The following is a 27,706-nucleotide window of genomic DNA, read 5'->3' as shown; positions in this document are numbered from 1 at the left end:
GCTTCTAGGGGTACTTAAGGAGGGGGAATATAACCCACTTTATACTTTATATTTTAAAAGAAAAAGTAAAAAAAGTTGTAATTTTAGTTAAACAGATTTTTGGTGGGGGTAATTTTTTTTCTCTTGGGAGGGTGGTGGTACCCTTTCCCAAAATAGTTATAAACCTTCCTGGGACCTATGAGAGGCTACCATGTTAAGTAGAATCCTTCGTTACAAACAAACAAACAGACAGACATCGTTCTACTTTGTATTATAGATAGTCTTTTCTGGTCCTATAGGGGATGAGTGATCCAAAGCTACATAGAACAGGTTTTGCATGTCAATTTTAATTGTCATTAATATGAAAAGAAAGTGTTAGCTTTCCTTTTAATATTAGCTGAATAAACCATTCAAGGATACAGGGATCGATTGATGTAGGAAAAAAAATAACTTGTGCCCTATTGTCAATTACCTCTTATGGGCCAAGCTGCTGTCAATAACTGAGGATGATTTATGGGTATTAAGTAAAGTAAGACCCAACATTCAACCAAGCCTTAGATTTGGACGACCTTTGTTTGGAAGTCCTAACTGTGCATAGTTTTGAGTTGCGCCTGTTTAAGGGACAATGCATTACCCTTACTCCTATTATTAATGTAACGCTCCTGACATAGCAGAAGTAAGAACCTTTTTTTAACTTCTCTAATATGACTCGATGTAGTCCAAATTCGAATCCGACACCTTAGCTTATTAATAGATATACAATTTTTATAATAAATTTGCTTAAAAATAGAGGTTTAAATGAAAATTAATTTGAATATTTATTTGATTGTCAATCATTCCGTGAAAAAACATGCCATTAATAATTTATAGTTTTTTACATTTAGTATTACTAGCTTGAATTAGTATTGTTTTGGTTAGTTACAGCTGTTTACCATTTGGAATTTGATATGTGGAATAATTTCAAAAAGGTTGACTTTTATTTTCATTTGCAGCGCAGCTACTCTAAACATTTGTCTTTCGAAGTATGTATGTCCCAGTTTTTCTTATTTTCTACATATCCTTAAAATAAAAGTGGTTAGATGTCTGTACCTAAGGTTCTCTGTAACCGCTAGACCGATATGACTCTCTCATTCATAGAGAATCTTCTATAAAAATGAAAGGTTTTAATCTCATTTATGGAGGGTACCTTCATCCTTTTAAAAAAGCAGTAAAAAAACAAAAAGACGTAAATAATTGATCTATATTTTTAAAATACAAATTAATCATTTTTGATTTATTGAATTTATCTAATAAGGTATGCAATATTTTTTTAGACATTTTCCTTGATTTTGAGATTGATAGTTTGTATCCTACTCTTGTATATGCTATCAAATATGGCGTATCTCATGTTTGCCAAGGTAAGATGTAATAGTAATTAAATCAAGCACAAATATGTACCTAGATAGCATAGATAGGATAAATTTTATAAATAATACAGCATGAGTAAAATATCACACTGATTCAAATATGTACAAAAGTCACAATTATTTGAAATGCTCTTAAATATGGCGTATCTCATGTTTGCCAATGTAAGATGTAATAGTAATTAAATCAAGTGTGGTAATACGACACCCAGACGGACAGGCCGTTTACAGAGTTGCTTCGCTGTGACTTATGATAACAAACCCCCTGCACTAATCCTATTATATCACCATCTATCTCATGACCGCTGTTGACCCCGCACCCAGCGGTCAAACTGACCTGCCTGAATGTGGGGAGGGGACTCAAACATGCAACTATCACGCGTCCCTCACGCGCTTATATAACCGGGAGGCGTTGCCTCCCCTTTTACCACCGCTGCCCCCACAGCCTGTCTACTGTCGGGAGCTAAGCCCTAGCGCCCCACACCCCCTTCAAACCTAACCATTGTTATAATCTGTTGTATACATATAGTAAACATAACTTGTAAATAATATTCAGTTTAAATATATAATTTCTGTATGATTGAATCCTGCTTGTTTGTTTGGTAGAATAATTAAAGGCTAGGGCTCGTTGAATCCGAACTCGTTACCCCGTGGGCCGAGAACGCTCGGCTTACCAGAACTTGGTGTCAGCGTGTTTCAATCGAGCCTTACAGAAACTAGCCTATTCTACCTCTGATTGGACCCTTTGGCAAGTAAGGGGACAATCAGCCGCCAACTGACCCGTGAGACGGCCTTTTTAGGTCGAATTTCCATCATTTTGAATGCAATATGTGGGCCTCTGGCCTACGGCAAGCAGATTTAGCCTGCTAAAAGCGCCAGTTAAGACGCTTTTTCCGTGTCGTGTAGGAGTAGCGCTAGGTGCGCAGCCACGGCAATCGGATAATTTAGCTCAGACGGCTACAGAACTGAGTCTAAATTGGCAAGTGTAGCTGGGACAAGCCCCAGGACACCCAGGCCAAATCTACGAGACAGACAGCTGGGTGCTGGTCTCCCTAAGAAGGCAATGTGTGGCTGCGAAGCTTCAGCACACAAGTAAGCCCTACCACTGCGACGGATAGCAGATTTTGAGCCACAGGCACGGCAGGACGGGACATTCCCTGCTGCTGCCTCCCAGGATTCGAACCCGAGGCGCTGCAGGACGGGCCATTCCCTGCCGCCATTTTCGGGATTCGAACCAGCGGCGCTGTAGGACGGGTCATTCCCTACCGCCGTCACCCCTCTGAACCTTGCAGGACGGACATTCCCTGCTGCCAGTGCTTCCAGAATCACACCTAGAGCTCCTAGTGATAACAACACATAAGTGTGTATAAATGTCAACCAAGTGATAAAAAATAAATATAAAATTGTTGACCCAGTGATAATTAATAAGCTCTAGTGATTCGAAGCTACAGTCTAAGCCACCATGGTAAGCGATACCACCATAGCTGCGGTTCGGCCACCACCAAAGTTTCTGCCAACCCCAGCCGAACGAGAGGCCCCCTTGTCTCAAGGGCAGGACCTCCACTTCCCCTGCCATGTCAGGGTGAGGTTTCCTACCCCTGACCCTGCCCAGCATGTACAGGTTGATGCCATGATTGATTCTGGCAACCGTGTACCAGGGTCTGCTGTAATTTCTGAGCACCTCATGCACGCGATGGGCGTGCAACGCATGTTGATTCCGGACAACACCCAAATCCTGACTGCTAATGAGGAAGGCCAGCCCCTCCAGGTAATAGGAAAGTTAAAAGAGTTATATATGGCAGTCTCACACACTCTTATACTCCATCTATACCACGTGACTGTGGTCCGGAACCTCTCACACCCTCTGAACCTAGGAGGGTATTTTCTCAAGGAGTTCGGAACTAGGCTCTGTTTCGACATGCAACCACCTTGCTTGTGGGTGCGTGGGGAGTTTATCCCACTCCGTGGCGTCCCCATTGACCGGGAGACAGCCGAGAGAGAGCTAAGTTATGAGGGGCCCCTGCCAGGCCCCCTGCCTGAGCAGCCGCGTGTGGTTGAGAAAGGCACACACTGGGTGGACGCTGAGCTCAACGCACACAAGGGAGCTAACCTGCTAGCCATGGGGTTGCCCCCAGTGCCCAAGGTGCCGAGGGAGAGCCTGCCAACAACGTTTCCTGAGATTGCCAGCCCTCCAGAACCAATCTTCTCCGCCGACACCTTTATCAACAGCCAGCCGTGTCCACCTGGCCCCCTCTACCTGGGACCTCCAGCCAGTCCACCAGCCAAGCCCGAGTCCAGACCCGTCAAGTCGCGGTCTGATGTACCCGGAGCCACACTCAACTCTCAGGCCCCAGCCTCTCCCGGCGCCGTGCCCGTCAAGTCGCGGCCGGACGCCCACGGAGCCAAAGCTGGACCCAGCACTTTGGCCTCTCCCAGCGCCGAGCCCGTCAAATCGTGGCCGGACGCCCTCGGAGCCACACCTGGCTCCGACACGTCAGCCCCTCCAGAAGCCGAGCCCGTCAAGTCGCGGCCGGTGGGTCCCGGAGCCAAAGCTGACCCCGCACCAGCCACGTATAGGCTAAGCGCTGTCACTCCAACTGATGGCCAGCCACCCCAGCTCCGCACAGCCAAGCGGGTGGTCCTGCCTGGCCGCGGGGTTATGGCGGTCCCTGTTGAGCTAATAGGCCATCGCACCAAGGATGCCATCCAACTAGCTGCCCCAGAACAGAGGTTTGGGGAGGATCTTGTTATTCCAGAGGGCCTGTATGCCCACAGGCCTGGCTCTGCCACTGTGTTTAGAGTACTGGTGGTCAATGAAGGGGAGGTGCCCCTCTTGCTGGATGCTGGCCTCCCAGTGGCAGGGGAGCTGGTCAAACCTGACATTCTAGAGGTCTCTGATACGCCTCCCCCGCGTCTCCACTCGTTCCAAGAACCTGCTGAGCCTATAGACATGCAGGAGTTGTGGGAGGCCCTGGAGATGGAAGACAATGAGTTCCTACGCAAGGACCCCTTGCTCAAGAAGGAGGTCTGGACTATGTTGTCAGAATACAGGGACGTCTTCTCCAATTCTACCCCCGGCTGCACAGATGTGGTTGAGTTGCAGCTGCGCCTCAAGCCGATCCGCCAGAGATTTAGGGATCTGAACCCGCGGCAAGAGGCTGAACTGGAGAAACAACTGGACACCTGGCTACAGGAGGGAGTTATAGAGCCGTCAGACTCCGCCTGGAGCAGCCCCCTGGTGCCCATCAAGAAGAAGGACGGGAGCACCCGCTGGGCCGTCGACTACAGAGCCCTCAACAAGTGTCTGGAACTGGACAGCTACCCCCTGCCTAGGATCCAGCAGTTGGTGGAACGAGCTGGCGGGCACCGTGTCTACAGTGCTTTAGACGCGGTGGCCGCATACTACACCATCCGTGTGTCCGAGGACAGCCGGCCCTGCACCGCCTTCACCACCCCCAGGGGCTTGTATCAATGGAAAAGGATGCCCTTTGGCCTGGCTACGGCACCGTCTGTCTATTCCAGGTTTATTGCAGGGGTCCTAAACCCACTAGGCACAGCCAACCTCCAGTCATACCTTGACGACGTCCTGACCTTCCACCAGGATACCTGGGCCCACCTGGCCAGGCTCCGAGAGGTCTTGGAAGCCCACCGCAGGGGAGGGATCCGCCTCAAGCCAGCCAAGACAAAGCTGTTCCGATCCAAGGTGGATTATCTGGGCCACACCCTCAGCCGTGAGGGGATAGCCATGCAGGAGGACTATATTGACCGTATCTTGGACTGGCCAGCCCCTAGCACCCCCAAGGATTTGCTGGCGCTGCTGGGGTTCTTTGGATACTACCGCCTGTTCATCCCAGAGTATGCAGACCTCACCTACGAGATGAATCGACAGAAGACAGCCAAGGCCCTAACCTGGACGCCTGAGATGGAAGCCCAGCTGCTGCAACTCAAGGACAAGTTCCGCAAGGCCCCCATCCGAGCGCCGCCCAGGTTTGATTTGCCAGCGGTGTTCCAGCTCACCACAGATTTCAGCAGCCGCGCCATCTCTGCCATACTGAGTCAATGTCAGGATGGCAAGGAGAGGCTGATTGCCGCCGTGGGGCGCAAGACAACCGACCCTGAGACGCGCTACCCGTCCTGGAAGGGAGAGATGGCCGCCATTATGTATGGGATCCGAAAATTCCACGGCATCTTGTCCTACCGCAGCTTCCAGATCAACACTGATTCCTCTGCCTTGCTACAGATGAAATCACTGAACACATCCACAGGGATGGTGGCCCGCTGGCAGGAGGAGCTAGCGGCCTTAGACTTTACCGTCTGCCACAGGCCTGGCACCCAGAATACCAACGCCGACGCCCTCAGCCGCCGGGAAGATGCCAACATGCCAACGGCTAGCGCCGAAGAATTAGCAGAGCAGGCTGAGTATATCCACAACCTTTGCCAGCTAGGGGAGTCCGCAGCTAGCCGGCCTCCTGCCGCCCGACTGGATCCAGCTAGAGTATTGGAGGCCCAGACACAGGACCCCCTCCTGCTCCGTGTCCGCCAATGGGTGGCTGATGGCAAAGCCCCAACCAAGGCTGAGCTGCGTGGCAAGGAACGAGACGAGCAGCAGTACGCCAGCCGCTTCCCAGCCCTGGGGCTTGACGAGCATGGCTGCCTCACCACCACTGACCAGACTCTGACAGGAGAGAGGACAAGATACCTGCTGCCTTCGGCCCTCCAGCAGGACGCGTTCTTTCTAGCCCATGGGACCCCCATGGCTGGGCACTTTGGGATGGACGCAACTATCGCCCGCGTTGCCATGCACTTCTGGTGGCCCAACCTGGCCCGTGACGTCCGTCTGATGGTACAAACCTGCCCTGAGTGTGTCCAGAAAGTTACCAAGGAGAGGCTGAAGCAGGGGATCCACGTGCCCTCCCGCCAGGGGTATCCACAGCAAGTCCTATTCATCGACCTGGTGGGGCCAATGCCAGAGACCCCAGCTGGGAACCGCTACATCCTCACCTGCCAAGATGGATTCAGCCGGTTTGTCAGCCTCTACGCCATCCCCAACAAGCGCACCCTCACGGTGGCTGAAGCCCTGTTGCACCGCCACCTGGCCACGTTCGGATGCCCCCTGAAGATCCATTCCGACAATGGAATGGAATTTACCGGCCAGGTATTCCAGGAACTGGCCTCCAGGCTTGAGATTGGCCTGACACATCCACCACCCTACAACCCGCAGTCCAACCGAGTGGAGAGGTTTCATAGGACGCTCAACACAGGCATGCGCCTGTTCCTAGACAGAGACGATAACAACTGGGAGCCCCACCTGCCTGCCATCGCCTTCGCATACAACACCAAGGCCTGCAGATCCACTGGCGTGACCCCGTTCCTGGCCTTCTTTGGGAGAGAGGCCAAACTTCCGGTGGACATGGTACTACGGCTGCCAGAGACCGAATATGCTTCAGTTCCAGCCAACGTCCAAGCTCTCTTGCAGCGCTACTATGCAGTGTATGATGCCATCCAGCAGAAGGAGGAGGGAGCCATCAGGAGGAGTGCGGCAGCTTACGAAGGCACGGCCAAGTACGAGGTTGGAGACTTGGTCTGGTACCTGGCCCCCCGCCTGGTGCCAGGGAAGGCAGCCAAGATTACCAAGAGATGGACTGGCCCCTGGAAAGTAGTGAGGAAAGCTACAGAAGTCCATTATGTCATCAAACCTGCCTCTCCAGTAGCCAGGATCTCAGAAGTTACCGCGCATGTAGGCCGACTGCGCAAATACACTGGAGATGTGACTGCCCACCAGATCCCAGCAGACATCCAAGTTGACATGGACGGCGACGAGGATGCCACTGAGCTGCCAGTTGGAGCGGCGGCGCCCGCAGCTAGCGACCCAGGACAGCTCCCAGTGCACCAGCCAGCCGCAGCCGCCCCACAGCTTAGCGGCCAAGATCGTGACCCAGTAGAGGAGAACCTGCAGGAGCAGCCCAAGGAACCACCGCCGCCGCCGCCCGCTCCAGAGCCACTCAGAGATGCCATCTGGAACCCTGACGCGGACATGGAGAACCTGCCAGCCAGCAGCGAGCCTGTAGGAGAAGAGCCAGCCACTGCGATGGAAGAGGCCGCCCCAGAAGAAGAAGCTGAAGCCATGTGCCCCCTGCTGATGACAGCCATCCCCATCCGGGTAGGAGCTAGGAGACCAAGCAACCTGAATCAAGCAGGCGCCCCCATGGAGTTCTATGCACCCTTTGCCATCGCCATTCCACCCTTAGGAACCATCAGAGTCTGCCTAGGCCTCCGTGTCCAGCTACCAGCCGAGACAGAACTAATCCTGCAGACGAGGCAAAATTTCCAGCGGCGGGGCTTGGCCGTTGCCAACCCACGCCTAGAAGCCAACCAGGAGCTAACACTGCTGATCACCAACCACAGTCAGACCGAGCAACGAGTGTCCCAGGGAGCCTGTGTAGCTCGAGCTGTCCTCCATCGAGCTGTGCCCCAAGAACTGCCTGTCCTGCGCAGGCATAGGCTGTCGTATCCCCAGGTTCAAGGCCTGGTGGCTCAGGAGCCACGCAACCCTTGAAGGGGAGGTTGTGGTAATACGACACCCAGACGGACAGGCCGTTTACAGAGTTGCTTCGCTGTGACTTATGATAACAAACCCCCTGCACTAATCCTATTATATCACCATCTATCTCATGACCGCTGTTGACCCCGCACCCAGCGGTCAAACTGACCTGCCTGAATGTGGGGAGGGGACTCAAACATGCAACTATCATGCGTCCCTCACGCGCTTATATAACCGGGAGGTGTTGCCTCCCCTTTTACCACCGCTGCCCCCACAGCCTGTCTACCGTCGGGAGCTAAGCCCTAGCGCCCCACACCCCCTTCAAACCTAACCATTGTTATAATCTGTTGTATATATATAGTAAACATAACTTGTAAATATTATTCAGTTTAAATATATAATTTCTGTATGATTGAATCCTGCTTGTTTGTTTGGTAGAATAATTAAAGGCTAGGGCTCGTTGAATCCGAACTCGTTACCCCGTGGGCCGAGAACGCTCGGCTTACCAGACAAGCACAAATATGTACCTAGATAGCATAGATAGAATAAATTTTATTGATAATACCGCGCTAGAGAAATGACACAATGCTCCAAATACGTACAAAAGTTACCTTAATTATGTATCAAATATGGCGTATCTCATGTTTGCTAAGGTATTGATGTAATAGTAATTAAATCAAGCACAAATATGTACTTAGATAGCATAGATTGATAAATTTTATAAAATAATACAGCATGAGTAAAATATCACACTGATTCAAATATGTACAAAAGTCACAATTATTTGAAATGCTCTTAAATATGGCACATCTCATGTTTTCTAAGGTAAGATGTAATAGTAATTAAATCAAGCACAAATATGTATATTATACAGCATAAATATGATACATTATATAGTAAATACTGCAAGAGTGAAATATCATAATAATTGAAATACATACAAAAGTTGTAATTACTGAATTGCTTTTAAATATGGCGTATCTTATATTTGCCAAGGTAAAATGTAGTAGTAATTAAAACAAGCACAAATGCATTAATAGGTAGCATAGATAAAATAAAATTGATAGTAATACAGCACGAGTAAAATATCACACTGATTCAATTATGTACAAAAGTCACAATTATTTGAAATGCTCTTAAATATGGCACATCTCATGTTTGCCAAGGTAAGATGTAATGGTAATTAAATCAAGCACAAATATGTACTTAGATAGCATAGATTGATAAATTTTATAAATAATACAGCATGAATAAAATATCACACTGATTCAAATATGTACAAAAGTCACAATTATTTGAAATGCTCTTAAATATGGCACATCTCATGTTTTCTAAGGTAAGGATGTAATAGTAATTAAAGCAAGTATGAATATGTACAAAAAGTAGCATAGATAAAATGAATTTATAGTAAATCAGCACGAGTAAAATACCAAAATGATTCAAATACATACAAAAGTTACTTTAATTACATATCAAATATGGCGCATATCATGTTTGCCAAGGTATGGATGTAATAGTCATTAAAACAAGCAGATGTATTTACAAAAGTAGCATAGATAAAATAGATTTCATAGTGATACTGCACTAGTAAAATATCAAAATGATTAAAAAATGTACAGAAGTTGTTATTGAATTGCTTTCAAATATAGCTTATCTCATAATTGTATAGAATGTATGTAATATTAAAGTAACATTATGTCTACCTGGCTTTGTGCATATATATGTGTGTAAAAAAAAACATTTGCACTGCTATATGGTTCTCCTTTATAGTGAAGATTTTTAAAGATAGAAGGAATATTTTTTTCAATTATTTTGGAGAAATCACCACAAAAAGAATTACTACTCCTCCCCCCCCCCCCCAAAAAAAAAAAGAAACATATTTTTTTTTCTTTTTTTCTAAAGGGTCCACTCTTTTCTCTCTCTTCCGTTTCTTTCTCTCTATCTTGAATCTTATGAATTAATGTCATAATTTCAAACAGCTTCAATACTACATAACATAATAGTCCTTGTTTTATGGTTTATCACATATTTTTTTGTTCAGGTATTGCCAGAGTTGATACGACAGATAACTGGAGGAAAATTGAATAACACAACTGGACAATTTGTTAAGAACAATGATTTATAATCTTATATTTGAGTTTATATTTTTTTGTTTATTGTTTTTTTTTTAAATATAGATGAAATGTTATGAGCATAATGTAGTATAGACGTAAGACAGATCTTTCTTAATTATAGAGTAGACTTGCTACTTTTACCAATAACTAATGTCACCTTGTTTAATGTTGATCAACACTTTATTAATGGTATAGCAGATTTAATAATAACTGGATATATATATATATTACTTATGATTCTGGGTTGGTATAATGTAACTGTGGTGTCCACACCTAGGGACTCAAACCTACAGCTACAGGGGAGCGAACCTAGCTATGCTAAATTCTAAAACCAACTGAAGTTGTCTAGCTTTGCATTGTTTTACTTAAGCCCACAGCTTATACTTTATTGACAGCTACCCCTTTTGGCCATTATCCATTTTAGCTGTCTATTTAGACTAATATTAAGATCAGAGCAAAGCTAGTCTTTAACTTATACTACATACTCCCGGACTTAGAAGGGGATGTAAATCACATTCCCTTTACCCATAATTACCTAAATCCCAGAATCTTTCCTTAATATTAACCATGGCACTAATAATTAAGTCATTGATTACCGCTGGTAATCTTTGACCCTCTTACATACTAATTCTTACATACTAATACATTAAACATATCAAAAAATGGCATAATTATCAAGCATTACAAGATTCATCATAGCGCAGCGCAAGAACATAGTTTTAACTTTTAGTTCACTTATTTAATTTTGGTACAAAGCAGCTTAGAGGCACAACTGTTTGTGGTCACAATGATAATCACGTTATCCCCCGTGGCGGTTGTGTCCGTGTTGACGTTGCTGGCGGCGTAGTCTAATGTTGATAACTACTAAGGCCACCAAGTGGGCGATACCGTCGACTAGTCAGCTGTCGTTCTCTTCATCAGCTTCATCAAGGATAGCTGGATCTGGTTGCTGATCTGGAGCAGGTACAGGTGCTGGATCCTGGCAGGTTGAGGCCTCGCTGGCAGCGGCTGATCTCGTGCGGATCCCGTTGGGGTTCCCTTTCCTTTTCTTCCTGGGGGGCTCGGTCCTTGGCGGCTTGACATCTTCATCGCTGGATTCAGAGAAATCACCAGGCTTGTAGGAAGGAGAGGTTGGTGTGTACTTGGGCGAAGTTGGTGTGTACCTGGGTGATGGGGGCTCATAGAGCGTTTCATCATCACTGCTCATGCCACCAGAGTAATCATCTCTGGTGTACAAAAGCCTGTTGCTCGTCATGGGTGGAGTGTGCGGTCTGGGGCTGCATGGACGGGTGGAAACAAGGTAGCGGTCAGCCATCTCCTTGGCTCTGGCTACTGTTGAACTTGAAGGGCGTGGTGGCGAGGTTTGCCTAGCTCTGGCAGCAGCAGAAATTGATGGTTCAGCTTCGTTACTACGTTGTGCTTGGACAGGTGGATCCTCTGTTACATCAATCTCAGCTATGGACAACCTGTTTTTTGTCCAACCTTGGAACTGGTCCAGCTTCAATCTCATCCTGTTTTGGGCTGATTGTACAAGTGTCACTGAATTTTGGATCTTTTTCAGCTTATTCTCCAAGGTGGCGGTGGTGGCTGGAACGATGCCCTGGCACTCTCGTCGCAGGATGTAGCCCAGCTCTTGGACACTGGAAATACGGTTGTCCCTGGTCACGCTGTCAGTATGGGAATTGACCGTTTCAGCCAGCTTTTTGAGTTCATGGATAATAATATCCATGTTCTCAGAGAGCTGACTCTGACTATTTTTACCCCAAAAGGTAACATTATTTTGGAGTGCGTTGACTTCTTGTTGCCACTGGTCTAACGTGATCCCTCTTTTCCCCGTGTGCTCCCTAAGGGTGGTGTCCACCCTTAAGCTTTCCTTCTGCAGATCTTTGATGGCTGCAGTGTTGGCCCCAGCTACAGCGGTCAAATTATCCAGCTTAGTGTTCTTGGCGTGCACCTGCTGTCTAACCTCAATCATCACTGCAAGCATCGTATCGTTAGATACCAGGTTGGCTGCTGCAGCTGCTGGAGGGGTGGTGTCCCGGGGCTCAGTTTTAAACCTCCTCTGGCTGGCTCCACGTCCGAAGGGTGCTGCAATATAGCAAAATTAAAATACAATATCAAACAATACAAATACAATATTAACACATGTTAATAGTCAAGTAAACAAGTAAACAAATAATATATGTGTTTTATCATGGTTTATTTTCCCACCCAAAGGGATATGGTGCTTTCCCTTTATTTCCCACGAGTAAAAGGATATTTATTCAAATATATTTAGTGTGTGGTGCTTTCCTCCCCCCGTCCAGATACCACATGTTAACAAATATATATGTGTTTTATGGTGCTTTCCCCTTATTTACCACGAGTAAAAGGATAATTATCTAAATATATTTAATGTATGGTGCTTTCCTCCCCCCGTCCATCACCAATAAAGGTGTAGTTATTATCCATACATTAATTTATTACAATATATTAATTTATTCAAATATATTTAGTGTGTGGTGCTTTCCTCCCCCCGTCCAAATACCACATGTTAACAAATATATATGTGTTTTATGGTGCTTTCCCCTTATTTACCACGAGTAAAAGGATAATTATCTAAATATATTTAATGTATGGTGCTTTCCTCCCCCCGTCCATCACCAATAAAGGTGTAGTTATTATCCATACATTAATTTTAAATTTTAAGACTGATTAATTTCCCTCCCACGAATAAAAGAATAGTTGTTAATTTGTTGCTTGCCCTGGTGTATTGTTCACCTTAAATATTTTAGCACAGCAACATAAATATATCATAGACCCAACCAAGCAGACCGATAATGCTGCAGCTAAACCCCCCGCCATGTACATTAAAATTTCATGCCATTTAGTTGAAACCCACCTGGATATTTTATTTACATAATACTTGACCCATGTCATCTCGACTTTGGGTTTAAATTTTATAGCGTTGTGGGCCAGCTCCTGCAGTTTAAGGACGTCTAAGCTAATTAGAGACGTTTCCCCCTGGTCTGCCTGCTCATCAATTACTTTTCCATAAAGATCTTCAAACGTATAAGATTTAATTTCCCCCTCTGTTACTGTTACCAAATTTATCCCTTTATCCGTGTTAACGGCGTACACATTTCGATTTACAGAAATGTACGTTGGGTTAAAATTGCAATCCACCTCTATTAGATGATCTTTATTTACTAACAATCTAGTGTTTGGTACAATGCCATAAATGGACCCATTAATTGTCACGGCAAAATGATTGACAAAACAAGGCAATTTTTCGCTAATATTTAGTTTAACCCGAACTTGTACACATTGTTGTTCCAGAATTATTTCCCCCATAGTTCTTTGAATTTTCCCTTTGTGTGCTTTAACTAGATTGTATAAAATAACACTGTCAGAGGTACAGTCATTGTGTTCATTTATTAGGTTGTTATAATGCCCATAAGATAAATAAAATTTATCTTCCAAATTTGCATCTATTTCTGCCCTGTGGATAAAAGGAAAAAATTCCTTTATGCTGTGGGTAATCCATACATATAAACCCTCTACGTTTGTTATATAATAGTAAATTCCTGGTAGGACATCCCCAAATATTTGTTTATCCCCCATTTCCACAGCTAGTGAATGTTTTTCATTGGAAATCACCCGAAGTTTGTTATATAAAATATTATCTTCTCCCCATTCACTGTGCGTTAGAATAGATGCATTCAAGATTTTTATTGTTCTAAACCCTGAATAATAGCGTTTTTGAGTATCTGTCTCATTTAATGCTATTATTCTACTCATATCCCAATGAAGATGGGGCATCCCGCAATCCCTGTTTGTTTCATTGTCAGTGGCTAATATTATATCATTAAAAATACACCCATTCTCTGTTTGTATTAAATCAACGGTTTTAATATTAATGGTTACTTCAGTATCAATAAATGAATTAGGAACGAAAGTGTTGCCCACTAAAATCCCTTTTCCCTCGCATTGGGGATTAAATCCATCCCTCCATGAATCCCTGAAATATATTGTCCCATTTATTAGAAAAGATTCTTTGACCTGTTGATTTAATTTTACTGATATGGGTATCCCTCTAATAATTATTATCCCTGATTTATAAGCTTGTGCGCATTCGTCAGCGGATATTAGCATTGGTCTGTTAATTTGTGTTGGTTTTGCTAAATGAAGGTGTGCATATGCCCCGCAGTAATAAGAGTGTTGTGTTTCATAAATGTGGCAAATCACCCCAGGAATTACCCACTTTTTTGCCCTTTGCAGAATATGTACGTTTACATTATCGTTAGTAATATTAAATAACCCATTCCCACATTTACTTTTTTTAATTGTTATGTTTCCCCCCGTACAATTTAGCACACTGACATTTAGTTCATCCGCCCAACTAATATTGAATAGCCATACTGACATTAGAAACAAAAATGTACCTTGGTTAAATCTTTTCCCCGACATCTTGTTGGTGACACAAACTGAAACAAAAAAAATGAAATTAATTATTTTTATTTTTGTTTTTCTTTGTATATTGCCTTGTAGGTGCTACTTCATAATGCTGCTCCAAATTTTTGGATCTAGTACCATAATTTTTTCCCACTATATTGGTGTAAACATATTCTGGTAGCGTAACTTTTCTTTTTTCAGGTATGGAAACAAGTTTTTCAGGTGAGGATTGGATAGGTTCCTTATTCCAAAAAGAAGATTCCCCAGGAATAGTAGTTAAATCTGCATTCCCCCCAAAGGAGTGCCCTTCCCCCGAAAATACCTCATCCTGTTCCTCCCCCTGATATTGGCTTTGCTCCCCTTCCTGATATTCCCCTTGATTACTACCTTGATCCCCTCCCTGATCACTATCATTACTAGATTCCTCGACGCCCTCCCCCCTAGTATCCTCCCCTCCCATATCCTCATTGTCGGAATTGTCCATTAACTTATCAAAAGTTACAAAATCCTTATCCCCCGCTCCCTGTATTTCTAAACTTTCATTGAAATTAGGGTTTGAATAGGATAATAATATTTCATTCGATGGAAGGATTAGATCTAAAGGGTATACATTAAATGACAACTTTTCTCCACATACTTTGACGCTTGAGTGAATTTTTCTTAACTTATCCCTGGTAATAAAATGTTTTGATTTTACATTGCAATTATGAATTGGAGTTATTTCAAATAATGCGTTTGAAAATTTATGGCTAACAATGAACGGTCCTGCATAAAAACTTTGTAATTTTCTTGAAATTCCCACCTTTGCAATATCAAAAAAGGCGTATACGATATCGTTAACTTCCAATATTTCCCTGGCACCCCTGTTTCTGTTTTCGTATTCTAAGTAAATTTCCTCCTTACCAGTAATGTTATACATAATCTGCTCAACCTTTTCAAGAAATGTTACATATGATTTACAATCCAATTCATCCACTAATCGTTGCTCAACAGCTGAAAATACGTTCAAAGGTAACAAAGGTTGCCGTCCAAAAACTACAAAATATGGAGAATACCCCGTCCTTTTGTTCTTGCTTATATTAATTACAAAAGTTGCCATTTTAATTTTCTTTGCCCAATCCCTTGGTTCGCTGCTGGTATCTGATCTAATTGCATTATATATCCCTTTGTTATATCTTTCAACAGGGTTTGAATTAGGGTTTCTCGCAGGAATTAGTATAGTTTTAACTCCCATGCTCTGCATAATGCTTTTAAACACTTGTGACGTAAAATTTGTTCCCCTGTCAGACCTGAGTGCTGAAAATAATCCATACGTAGGAATGAATTCTTCTAACAAACATTTTACTGTGCTTTCTGTAGTAGCATCAGCTATTGGGTGAGCGAAAACATAGCGTGAGTATAGACATACTAATATTAGTACAAACTTTACCCTCCCCCCCTGAAACATTACTTCTGTCCAAGGGCCAATTAGATCAATAGACACACACCCCCATACTCGATTATATCTGGCAGACTGAGTTATAACACTGTTGTGTTTAGGAGGTTTATTGTATTTCCTCAAACAATTAATACAATTATTAATCCTGGTCTCCACCAGTTTGTTTACCCCAGGTAAAAAATAAACGCTGTTTATTTTTAGTGTAGTTTCAACTACCCCCCTGTGTCCGCCCCCATATCCGCTATGAGCTAATTCAAATATTTCATTATACAGACTTAAAGGTGCTACTGGTCTTTTTACATGTTTACCATTGGGTAATGGTTGATTGAAAATAATGATACCTTTATCAAATTGTAAATGTGGTAGTAATTTAACCAACATTTCTTCCCTCCCATTTAAAATTTCCAATTCCCCTTTGGTAAATACTTTCCCTTCCAAAATATAATTTTTTATTTTTGATAAAACAGTATCATTTTGAGTAACTAATATCCAAGCTTGTTTATCTGACCCCACTCGCACCCCCTCTACATTAAAGATTTGGTCCTCTAGCGGACATGTGTCGAGATATGGATCTAAAGTATTGTTATTTATACACTGTGTACATTCATCAATACTATGTTCTTTACATAAGAATTTCCCTCTAGATACATTATCTGCATTTGCATGTAATTTCCCAGCCCTATGTTCAATGGTAAAGTCGAATGATTGCAGGAAAGATATCCAGCGGTGTGTGACACCATTTAAAGAGTTTTTTGTCCAAGTCTTATATCTAGTTAGACTCATTGAGTCAGTCCTAACAACGAATGGCCGAAATCTAGCTAGGTGCAAAAATTTCTTTAATACAAAAACTAAACAGGCCATCTCACCCTTCCACGCTGGATACCCCCCCTCTGCCCCATTACACTTTCTATTTGATATACCTATTATCTTTTCTTTTCCTTCCTGAACCTGAGAGATTACCCCCGCATAATAATGGCTACTATAATCGATATCAAATATAAAAGGGTTAGGATTTTCCCATTGAGGGTAAGACTTCGAGATTGCTTCATTGAACATATTTTTAAAATTATCCCACTCTGAATTTAATTCATTGTCCCATTCAATTAAATCTTTATTTCTTAACCCATCTAGTTTGTGACATAGTTTTGCATAATCTTTAAAGTATTCACGATAGTAACCTGCAAAGCCCAAAAATCTTTGCATGTCTTTACCCGTCCTAGGTTTAGCCCACCTTTTTACCGTATCTAAATATCCCTCATCCATTCGTGTACCTTCCTTTGATATTATATGCCCCAAATATTGACACTTTTCTGTGAATAGATTGCATTTATTTAAGTTAAGTTTTAAATTTGCCACTCCCAAAACTTTAAACACCTTCTCAATGTGACTTAAATGCAGGGATATTTCCTTAGAATATATTATAATATCGTCTAAGTAACTCAAAGAAAAGTGCTCCAATTCCCTATTTAGGCTCATCACCCGTTGCATTAACATGCAAAAATAGCTAGGGGCATTAGATAATCCGAAGGGAAGGCGGTTAAAAAGATATTGTTTATTATTTGCTGTGAATGCTGTGTACGGTCGACTTTCTTTATCTACAGGCATACTGTGGTATGCTTGTGTCAAATCCAATGTACTAAAAATCCGCCCCTCCCCCAACCTTTCTAAATTATCCTGAATGAGTGGCAAAGGCCATTGAGTCTTTACCGTCTGGTTATTAAGCAGACGGTAGTCGACAACGAATCTTAACTTCCCAGGGTTCCCATTCACCCCCTTTTTTCGCACAGCAAAAATTGGACTGGACCAATTAGACATTCCTTCACTAATTACCCCGGATTTTAGCCAATTATCAAGTTGTTCCCTAAGACTTTTTTCATAGGTGGGGTTGAGGGGTATGACTCGAGATTTCGCTGGAATTGCCCCAGGTTGAAGTTGTATATTAAATTGCATGATATCTGTATGTCCAATGTCCCAATCTCCTTTTGAAAATATATGAAAATTATCCAGACAAATTTTAAGTAATTTACCCTTTAAGATTTTGTCATTCTTTAGAATTTCATTTTCATCCAACCTTAAATTTTCTTTTAAAAGACGTATTCTTTCCAATAAATCATCTGTTGACAAAGAATTAATATCATTAGATTCAGGTGCTTTTTCATATGAAGATTGGAACCCACAAGCAATTTTTATCCCTTTTTGTAATTTAACTTCTTTCCCACTCATATTTACTAAATTAATTAAACAAGTTCCATCAGAGTTTGGCCTATAAACCCCTTCCAAAACCATAAGACTTGTATTAATTAAGATTTTATTTGTATTCGGACCGACGTACCATTCCCGAGAGTGAAATTTTGCAGATGGCGCTTTTACTAAGAGCGTTGCCCCCCCCTGGTACTATGTTTGCCCCCTGACATAGTGTTAGGTTAAATTTTTGCCCCCCTACTGTTCGCATTGATGACTTTTGGTGATCCTTAATTCCCGGTACCCATACATCAATGTTTTGTATTAATTCTTTTAATTTAGGAATTTTACTAACTTCTGCACAAATTTCCCCTCCCATTTCGTACGGCGGCAGTTTAAAATGAACACCCTCTATTTGGATTTCATTAGTATCAAATAGTAAATTTATTTTATTGTTTTGCAAAAAACGTAGACCTAAATTTACCATTTTACTAGTAACAGAAGGTATGTAAAATGTTTCTACAAATGAACTTTTAGATTTATCCAATGTGAATCTAAGTTGCACCCTCCCAATGATTCTAACTGGTTCCAAGTTAACATTTAAAGCTTGTGCTTCTAGAGGCCAATAATTTATATTATTTTCTTCCAACAATTCTTTACTAATTAACGAATGGTAGTTGTTTCCGCTATTGTATATACAATTAGCGGAAAACAACTTTCCCCCCCTATCATTGTTAAAATGTATGCTAGAATAAGCCATGATTTCCCCCGTCTACCCCATATACTTAGGTTTTACTTACTTGACTTCACTTTAATTATTACTTTTAATATAATATACACTACAATAATACATATATCTAATAATATATGTGTAACAATTTAATATCAAAATACTCACTTTGATTTTTTGTTTTTATAACCAATCAGAGTAAAAGCCAAGAATAGACTGTGCTTTCAAGCAGTATCTTTTTGGCTTTGCTAAAAATGTGTTGTTGTTGTGTTTACCCCCAATGAAAAACAACAATCTTGACTTCCCCCCCTTCTCTTTTCTCCGACGCGTCACGGAGAAGATTTGAACCCTTTAGAAGCCCATTAAGCTGTTTTAATGGCCCCGCAGGCAAGTGCGTCCTATTATCCCACCCCTTCTTTTGCCCCATTTTGCTAGTGCCAAGATTTTGTTTTGACAGCTTATATTTTTGCAAACTTCCCCTTTGTTTTGCAACCCGGGCTATTAATTACTCACCAGAGATAAATATTTGCCAACGTTTCAAAACAACCCATTAGGAAGATTTTACAGTACAACCGTATCAAAATAATTTGTATTTTGTTTATAAAAAACAACCCCAAAATGTTTTTTGACTCAGCAAAACAGTTTTATTTTGCAAGCGTGTCAAAACAACAATAGCTTTGATTGTAAAGTAACCCCAATTTTATTTATAAAACACCCTAATGTGTTATGCAAAGATAATCCATTATAATCCTAATAATGGATATAATATTGCAAGCGCGTCAAAACAATATTAATTTTTGTTTTAGAAATCAACCTCAACTTATCTAATTTCAATATAAATAATAAAAGACGCTACTATCATTCTATATATAATAGCTAGATAATTTATTAATGTACTTTAAAGAAAATATTTTTCTTTGTGTCGACATAACCCCAATCAAATTTGAACAAAATGTGTTAATAATTCCCCCAATTTTAGACATAACCCTTTTAAACATATTTGTGCACAATAATATTTTGCACATCCATATCAATATAAATAAATATAGATCTACAATAATAATATTGTGTTAACTTTTATGTGTTTAAATAGGTGTATGATTTTGATTTGCTTCCATTCCCGCAGCTATTAAATATTCGATTTCCCGCGTCAATTTATCATCCCCGCCGCTTTTAGCTTCCACCTGATTTACCTGTCGAGCAAATTGATCCGAAATTGGCCGGGATGAGGGTTGAAATTTAGTTGCTGCCCCCTTGTTTTCCTTGTTTTTGTTCATTTTCCCAAAACGAGAATTTGGTAGGGGTGGTTTACCGTCCCTTTTTATAAAACATTCATTCGCTGCATGGCCATCTTTATTACACCACCAACAAATAAAGTTCTTTTTCATTCTCGTGTTCAAGGCTGCGATCACATTCAACAATTGCTCCCCAGTTATAGGATCTGTGCTATCTATAAATTCAGCAAGTTGTCCTTCCGAATGTGGGTCATTTTGGACAATGCCACTTTCATCCTTATTTATTTCCCCGTTTTTGACCTCGTTAATGACAATTTTATCATTCTTACTCTCTTTCTTACATTCTAGTTCATCCTTGGTGGCCGTAGTAAAGCAAGAATCTACATTTTCGGTTTCTCCCTGCCCATTGTTAGCCCAAGAGATGTAATGGGCCCCTCTCTTTACCATATAGTTCAAGTAATCCCCATAATTTTCTGGATTCTTTATGCTCTCCCCATACTTAGACATGTCCCTGGCTAGCTCTTTGTGTTTTAAGCCCCTTGCCACATTATCATAAAACTCTCTCCATTGTCTTGCATTGACCGAACTTGGATGCATATTTTTATATGCCTTAAGCTTTTTAGTGAAATACAAATCCAAGGGTTGGCCATCATTTTGCTTTACAGTGTAAAACAACTTTGCTGCGGTTTCACCGTTGGCATAGGGACTTAATATGCGTCGCAACTGAAGGTAATATTTAAAGGCCGATGCCGAAGCGAAGCGTTCAGGAGTAGCTATTAAACCCACCATATCTGGCTTGGCCTTCATGACTTTTTTGTAAAGTACTTTTTTGATAATACTTGGATCATCAATCAAATTTTCCTCAGCGCCCCTCCATAGTATAGTGAAATAATCCTCAAAATTAACCCTAATATCCCAATCAGGCGAAAAGTTGTTAAAATTATCATTCCACTTAAGTTGGCGCTCAATTCTACGAGTTACATCCTGTGCGGAATCGATCGCACCCCCCTCCCTAGTGCCCCTATTAAGAGAAATACTCAAACTTTCAGAATAAGTGTATCTGTCAGGGATGACAGGGATTTCAGCGATCAATGCTTGTTCAAAATTCGAAAAATGTTTCTCATAACAATTCACCCAATTTGTATTTTTGTCGGGGCCCCAAAAGTCAAACATACTATTTTTTAACTCGCCAGGTGCCGTTATTTTGGACTTGTCCATTCTACCCGCCCCCTCTATTAAGTGAGAGGTTGAAACATGCTCTCCATAGCTAATATCCAATGTATCGTCCATACTTCCACCGGCCAAACCCATGGTTTCCAACACTTGAACATGTTCAATCCTGTCCTTAATATAAGAGTCTAGATTCCCATCCTTGGGCAGGTCCTTAGCCACTTTCCTAAGCTCCTTAATATCCGTTGTTACCCCAGTTAATTCAACATCAACATCATTGGACAGAGCATCTTTTTGTTCCTTAACCTGTGCTGAAACTAAATTCGCCACTTCAGTTTTGGTTGCGTTAATTTCAGTTAATTTGGCCGTTACATTTGCCATGAACTTATCCATGGCCGCCCTGAGCTTTGCAACCTCCATATTAATATTTTCCCTTTCAGTCGCCATCATAAAAATAAGAAGTCAAAAAGTTCAAAATAAGATTGGCAATTTAGGAAATTAGAAAATTGTAGACAAAAATAGGCAGCGAAGGTTCTATACAATTCAACCTATGAAAAGTACAAGACTGCGCCAAAATTGTAGTATAGACGTAAGACAGATCTTTCTTAATTATAGAGTAGACTTGCTACTTTTACCAATAACTAATGTCACCTTGTTTAATGTTGATCAACACTTTATTAATGGTATAGCAGATTTAATAATAACTGGATATATATATATATTACTTATGATTCTGGGTTGGTATAATGTAACTGTGGTGTCCACACCTAGGGACTCAAACCTACAGCTACAGGGGAGCGAACCTAGCTATGCTAAATTCTAAAACCAACTGAAGTTGTCTAGCTTTGCATTGTTTTACTTAAGCCCACAGCTTATACTTTATTGACAGCTACCCCTTTTGGCCATTATCCATTTTAGCTGTCTATTTAGACTAATATTAAGATCAGAGCAAAGCTAGTCTTTAACTTATACTACAATAATACAGCTTTACTCTTTTTATTTTTAAAGTAATAATTAAAAAACTTTTCATGTTTCATAAAGCTTAGATTCTCCAAACTGATTATTAAGAATGAAAACTAAAATATTTTTTTTTGGTATTTTGAGTAACTTTTATTTGATTCATCAATTTTGCTTCATTAATGGAACTGACCAGGGGCTGCTATTCAGCTAATCAATTCCAATTGAAAATGTCTCAAAATTTAATATTTTGCTGGAGTAAGGCTGGCGTATAATTTGTTCTTTCAAGTAACTGAAGTGGATTGGGTAAGAAGGGGAGAAAAAAGAGAAAGGGGTTTGTGGGGAAATTTTCCTTTAGAAAAACACACTTATTTCTTACTTTAAAAAAAGTTGTTATTTCCATTGCATTACCCCAAAGTCAAACTTTTTTGTTTTCTTCTTTTGGTTGGGAAAATAAAATGCAAATAAGTCTATATAAAATATACTCTAGGGAGACCATATTATATTTTAAAAGAAATAATATATGTATGCTTTTACTTTAATTTGTATCTTGTACTTTTATGGCAAAGTTAAACTGTGATCGGCAATAGGTAGTCAGAACAATTGATAGTTCTCAATAAAGAAGAAAGGAAAAACACAGAAAATTATAAAGTCTGTCTAGGGTATTTATCATAATCCAAATTAAAAAAATGGAAACAATAGTTTTAACTTGACCTACTAAAAAAGAGTATTAATATAAATATTTTCTCCAAATTTGAGCCTAGTGTGATGTGCGCGATGAGTTGAGAATAGTTATTTCTCGCATCGTATTATAAACAGCTTTCCGCGGATATAGAAACTGGTTTTAATCTTATGATTGTACATTTCTATATTCGTAGAAAACTGGATGTAATACGATGCTAGACATAGTTTTTTCGTATGGATGAGAACCGGTTTCTATCCATCGGATTCGAATGAATACGAGAAAACCATTTAAAAAGTTCTTGGATAAAACAAATTTAACAATAGTTTGAACTTGACTTATTAAAAAAATATTTCAATATAAATATTTTGTCCATATTTAAGCATAGCGTGATGTGCGCGATGAGTTAAAAAAACCATTTAAAAAGTTCTTGGATAAAATAATGGAAATAATAGTTTTAACTTGACCTAATAAAAAATTATAATTATATTATATATTTTGTCCATATTTGAGCTTAGTGCGATGTGCACGATGAGTTGAGAAAACCATTTCAAAAGTTCTTGGATAAAACAAATTAAACATTAGTATGAACTTGACCTAATAAAAAAATATTTCAATATAAATATTCTGTCATATTTACAGACTTAAACGGACGGACGTTAATTGTAGATTTACTTCGCACTTCAATCAAACACAAATTAATAGAAAATACATTTATTATAATATAAGTGGTTAAATAAGAATATAGGTTTATTTTAATTAGATAGGTAGATAGCAAATATGAGGAGTAATGTCCGCAGCCTAGCTCTATGGCTTGGGCTGCTACGATCCTGTGGAGGTAGAACCTTCTTCACAAGACAACAAAACAGAACTGAACTCTCATAGTCATATCAACATAAATGAAAGCTTGACAAAGACGTCATTCAGTTCCAGAATGAGGGAGCAGGATATATCTGCCTGCCACCAGTGGATAAAGAGCTGATGTTAACAGAAAGCTTTGATGTAGTTCAACTCCATTCATTCCATCAAGGATATAAGAACAGGATATCACAATTCTGTCCATATTTGAGGCTAGTGTGAAGTGCGCGATGAGTTGAGAAAACCATTTAAAAAGTTCTTGGATAAAAAAAAACTGTGGAAACAATAGTTGCATCATCAACAGAGCTACACTTCCTACAAATAGTTAACATACAAAACAGTTAATTTTTAATCAATTGTCGGTTATTGTATTAAGTGCCAGCTGAGACATTTTACAGCCCCACTTGTGTATCGTGCCTAGCGCGAGGTGATAGTGTCTCAACCATGACACTTTGGTTGAGCTTGACTTCCGAATTAGCGGGAAGTTCACGAGATCAGTTGGCGAACATACAAACCCCCAATACCAGGAACCATCAAGTTTCAACAGCAGGTATGAATATAGATTTATTGATGAAATTATTTCAAAGTCCTGAAATTACAAAATCAATTAGTTCATAATTCCAGTTATTTATAACCACGTAATCTTAATTGCTTTTTAAAAATCATTTTTCTCTACAGTTAAGAATCTTTGGAAACTTTGGCTTTAAAGGAAAATTATTTGGTTTAATAAATCATTGTTAAATGCAAAAATAAAGGCACATAAAAAATACTAAAACATATATTAATCATAATTAAGTTCATGCTTAGCTGGCTAAAGCCTTTTTAAAACTACATATAATCGTCCTATACACCATTCTTCCTAATAAAATTAACAAATTCTACCTGAAGTTCTTATGGTTTCAAATCCCTGGTATACTAGGGTCGTTCACACACTATGAGACCAATGATAGGCCCAATTTTGTTCTCCGAAATCTTCACACACTCATATCTCATTCAAAAGTGAAAAACGTGGGCGCATATAAACAATCCATGCCGCGTCTATTACTGAAGGAAAGTCAAAAAAGACGACATTTGCGCTTAGTTTTAGGATAATGATAAGGAATTAATTTCGAACTTGATAAACACAAAGCTTCCTCGAAAAGAGGTTAAGACACACCCCCCGTTTGAAAGTCAAATTAACTTCCTTAACAAGATTCAAGGTTTTTTGCGCTGAGCACTAGCAACATTTCTCACTAAACTCAACTCACCATAATCACATGAGAATGGCCACATCCCGAAAACGTGACAATTTTGCTCCTAACTAAATGAAACCCCGTGAAATGCATACACAATATTATACTCCTCACTAGGACTCATAATACCTCACATTTTAGGATAGAAGGATGGGGATTGGTTTGTACCATACAACATTCCATGCACATGACAATCACAGATCACATACACAATCCTAAAATAGATAATCCTATTAATCATGATGTTGTAAATATAACAACTATACTAAATAATAATCATTTCATAATCAATAGGTAATAAATCATTATAAATAAATCAATAAGTACCTACGAAATCAGGTTGAAATGTAAACAATAATGGTAAAATAAAACGAAATAAATCTTAGACAAGAAAATTAAGATTTATAGGTACTTAAAACTAAATTTGTTAAGCATCAAAAAGAGTAGTAAGAAAAAATATTTCAAAATCCTTGGGCAGAAAGTTTTTCAAACCTAATGAATAAGAACTGTAATATCTTAATCAACAATAAAACTTTTTAATACTTAAAGAATAGCAAAATAATAATATCTTCGTTAGAATTTTCATTGAAATTATGAAAAAAAAATACCAATTTTTCTTTGTAAAAGAAATATGAGACTTTAAATATGAATTTTCAATCATTCCTTGATCTGAATAAAAATGTTTTACTTGATTGAAATTCATATATAATTCAAAACAATCTGCTAAAAAATACTTGATTTTTTTCTTAGAATAAATATCGAATCACGCAACCTCGACACATTTATTCCTTTTTGGTAAACTTTTCAGGTAAGTTTTATAATGAATTGTACTTTTGAAAAGAAATTAAACTCAATAAAATTAAATTTGAGCATATGAAATAGAATAAAAATTAATCGCATTTTGGTTGATTCTTATTTTAGGCATAAAATAGGCATATGAAAATGTGGCTTTTTTACTAAAAAAATCTCAATTTCCATAAAATAAGAATCAATTATTAATCATAATTTTTAACAACCGCTTTTATTTTAATATCTGCGATAAAAATGAAGGAAAGGTTAATTTAAAATATGCATAGTTTATCTTAAATTAATTCTGTGATATTCATATAAATAATAATCAATATTTCAATAATATCATACATCGTGTTCATTATTATAAATGCTTATCTCATAGAAAATAGAGTTTACATTTTTAAACATGAACGAAAATATATGTACCTAGGAATAATTGCTATAAAATACTTCTCAAGGTTTAAAATTTGTCTGAAGTCGCTAGGTACATATATTACTACGAATCTCTGCTCTCGGAATGAAGAAAAAATCTTTACGCGTGGATTATTAGGAATCCTTGCCTCCGGAGTGAAAGAAAAACCTTTATTTGCTTACAAATTAAAACAAATATCTTGATTTTTTGCGATAATCTTTTAAAAATAATAATAAGAAATTATTTTAAACATTATCATAATAATTTTACATGTTGTGTTCTTTACTTTAATGCATTATCTCATATGAGAATCTGAGAAATAACATTTTTTAAGCAAACGTGAACCATGAAAAAAATACCTCGAAAAATAATTTTAAAAAAAATCTATTTTTCTCAATCTAAAAAAACTGCAAAAATCATTTGGTAGTTAATACACACAAACTTTTGCTTTTCAAAATCATACTTAAAGAAACAAAATCTTTTAAAATCTGCTTTAAAAGTCTAAACAATTTTGTAGAATTTTTGTGCTTAAATATGAACAATAAAATTAGTTGAATAATGAATACTTATTCTTTACAGAACCCTTTTAGGTTCCCTTCACAAGCTTAATATATAACTTGTATTATTTTTTCTTTAAAAGATCATTTTCACACATAAATAGTTTATGTTGTAAATTAGATTTGTGGGGTTGGTAGACTTTCAATAACTTTCTGGCGGCAACACCCGCCATATTGCAGGCCCTTTACCCTGTGTCGGGCGGCCAGCTTGGCAGCAGCCAGGTCGATTCTTGATTCACAACAGCACCAACCTCATTATCAGAACCGGCTGCAACACAACCAATTTCAGCATCATCATTGTGAACGGCTACAGCCTCACCTGCCGTAGCAATGTTATCAACAGCTACGGCAGTATCTTTAACATCAGAATTGACTGCAATACAAACAACAGTATCAACTGCAGAAATAACAGGTTTCTCAATAACAGCATCACAAGCAGAACCAACAGGTTCATCATTAACAGCTACGGCAGACCCAACCGGTTCAATATCAACAGCTACGGCAGTACAAACCGGCTCATTATCAACAGCTACGGCAGTACCAACCGGTTCATTATCAACAACTACGGCAGTACCAACCAGCTCATTATCAACAGCTACGGCAGTACCAACCGGTTCATTATCAACAGCTACGGCAGTACCAACCGGCTCATTATCAACAGCTACGGCAGTACCAACCGGTTCATTATCAACAGCTACGGCAGTACCAACCGGTTCATTATCAACAGCTACGGCAGAACCAACCGGCCACGCACTCTCATCAACAGCTACGGCAGAACCAACCGGCCACGCACTCTCATCAACAGCTACGGCAGCTTTATACGCAGATTTCTGCTGACCAGCTCCACAGTCAGCACTTGTACAGATAAAACCACTACCAAAAATGGTTCGCCACAACATAGACTGGCCCACTTTCTGGTAGGTTGATGGAAACACGTCAGGATGTGTATTTCCAATGATGATATCTAAGCCTCCACTAATATATGTAAATC

At 39.9% G+C, this 27,706-nt stretch overlaps 1 long non-coding RNA gene across 1 annotated transcript; it reads left to right on the top strand.

The window, feature by feature from the left end:
* Positions 1-857: 857 nt before the first annotated feature.
* LOC145304096 (uncharacterized) lies at positions 858-10,120 on the top strand. Its single transcript, XR_013873976.1, has 3 exons — positions 858-947; positions 1,293-1,376; positions 9,965-10,120. It is a non-coding gene; the product is annotated as an uncharacterized LOC145304096 (long non-coding RNA).
* The last annotated feature ends 17,586 nt before the right edge of the window (positions 10,121-27,706 follow it).

Source organism: Acartia tonsa, chromosome 13 (assembly GCF_053477335.1).
Source record: "Acartia tonsa isolate MP-2025a chromosome 13, ASM5347733v1, whole genome shotgun sequence".
NCBI lineage: Eukaryota > Metazoa > Arthropoda > Copepoda > Calanoida > Acartiidae > Acartia > Acartia tonsa.
This window is presented reverse-complemented; position numbering and strand designations above follow the sequence as displayed.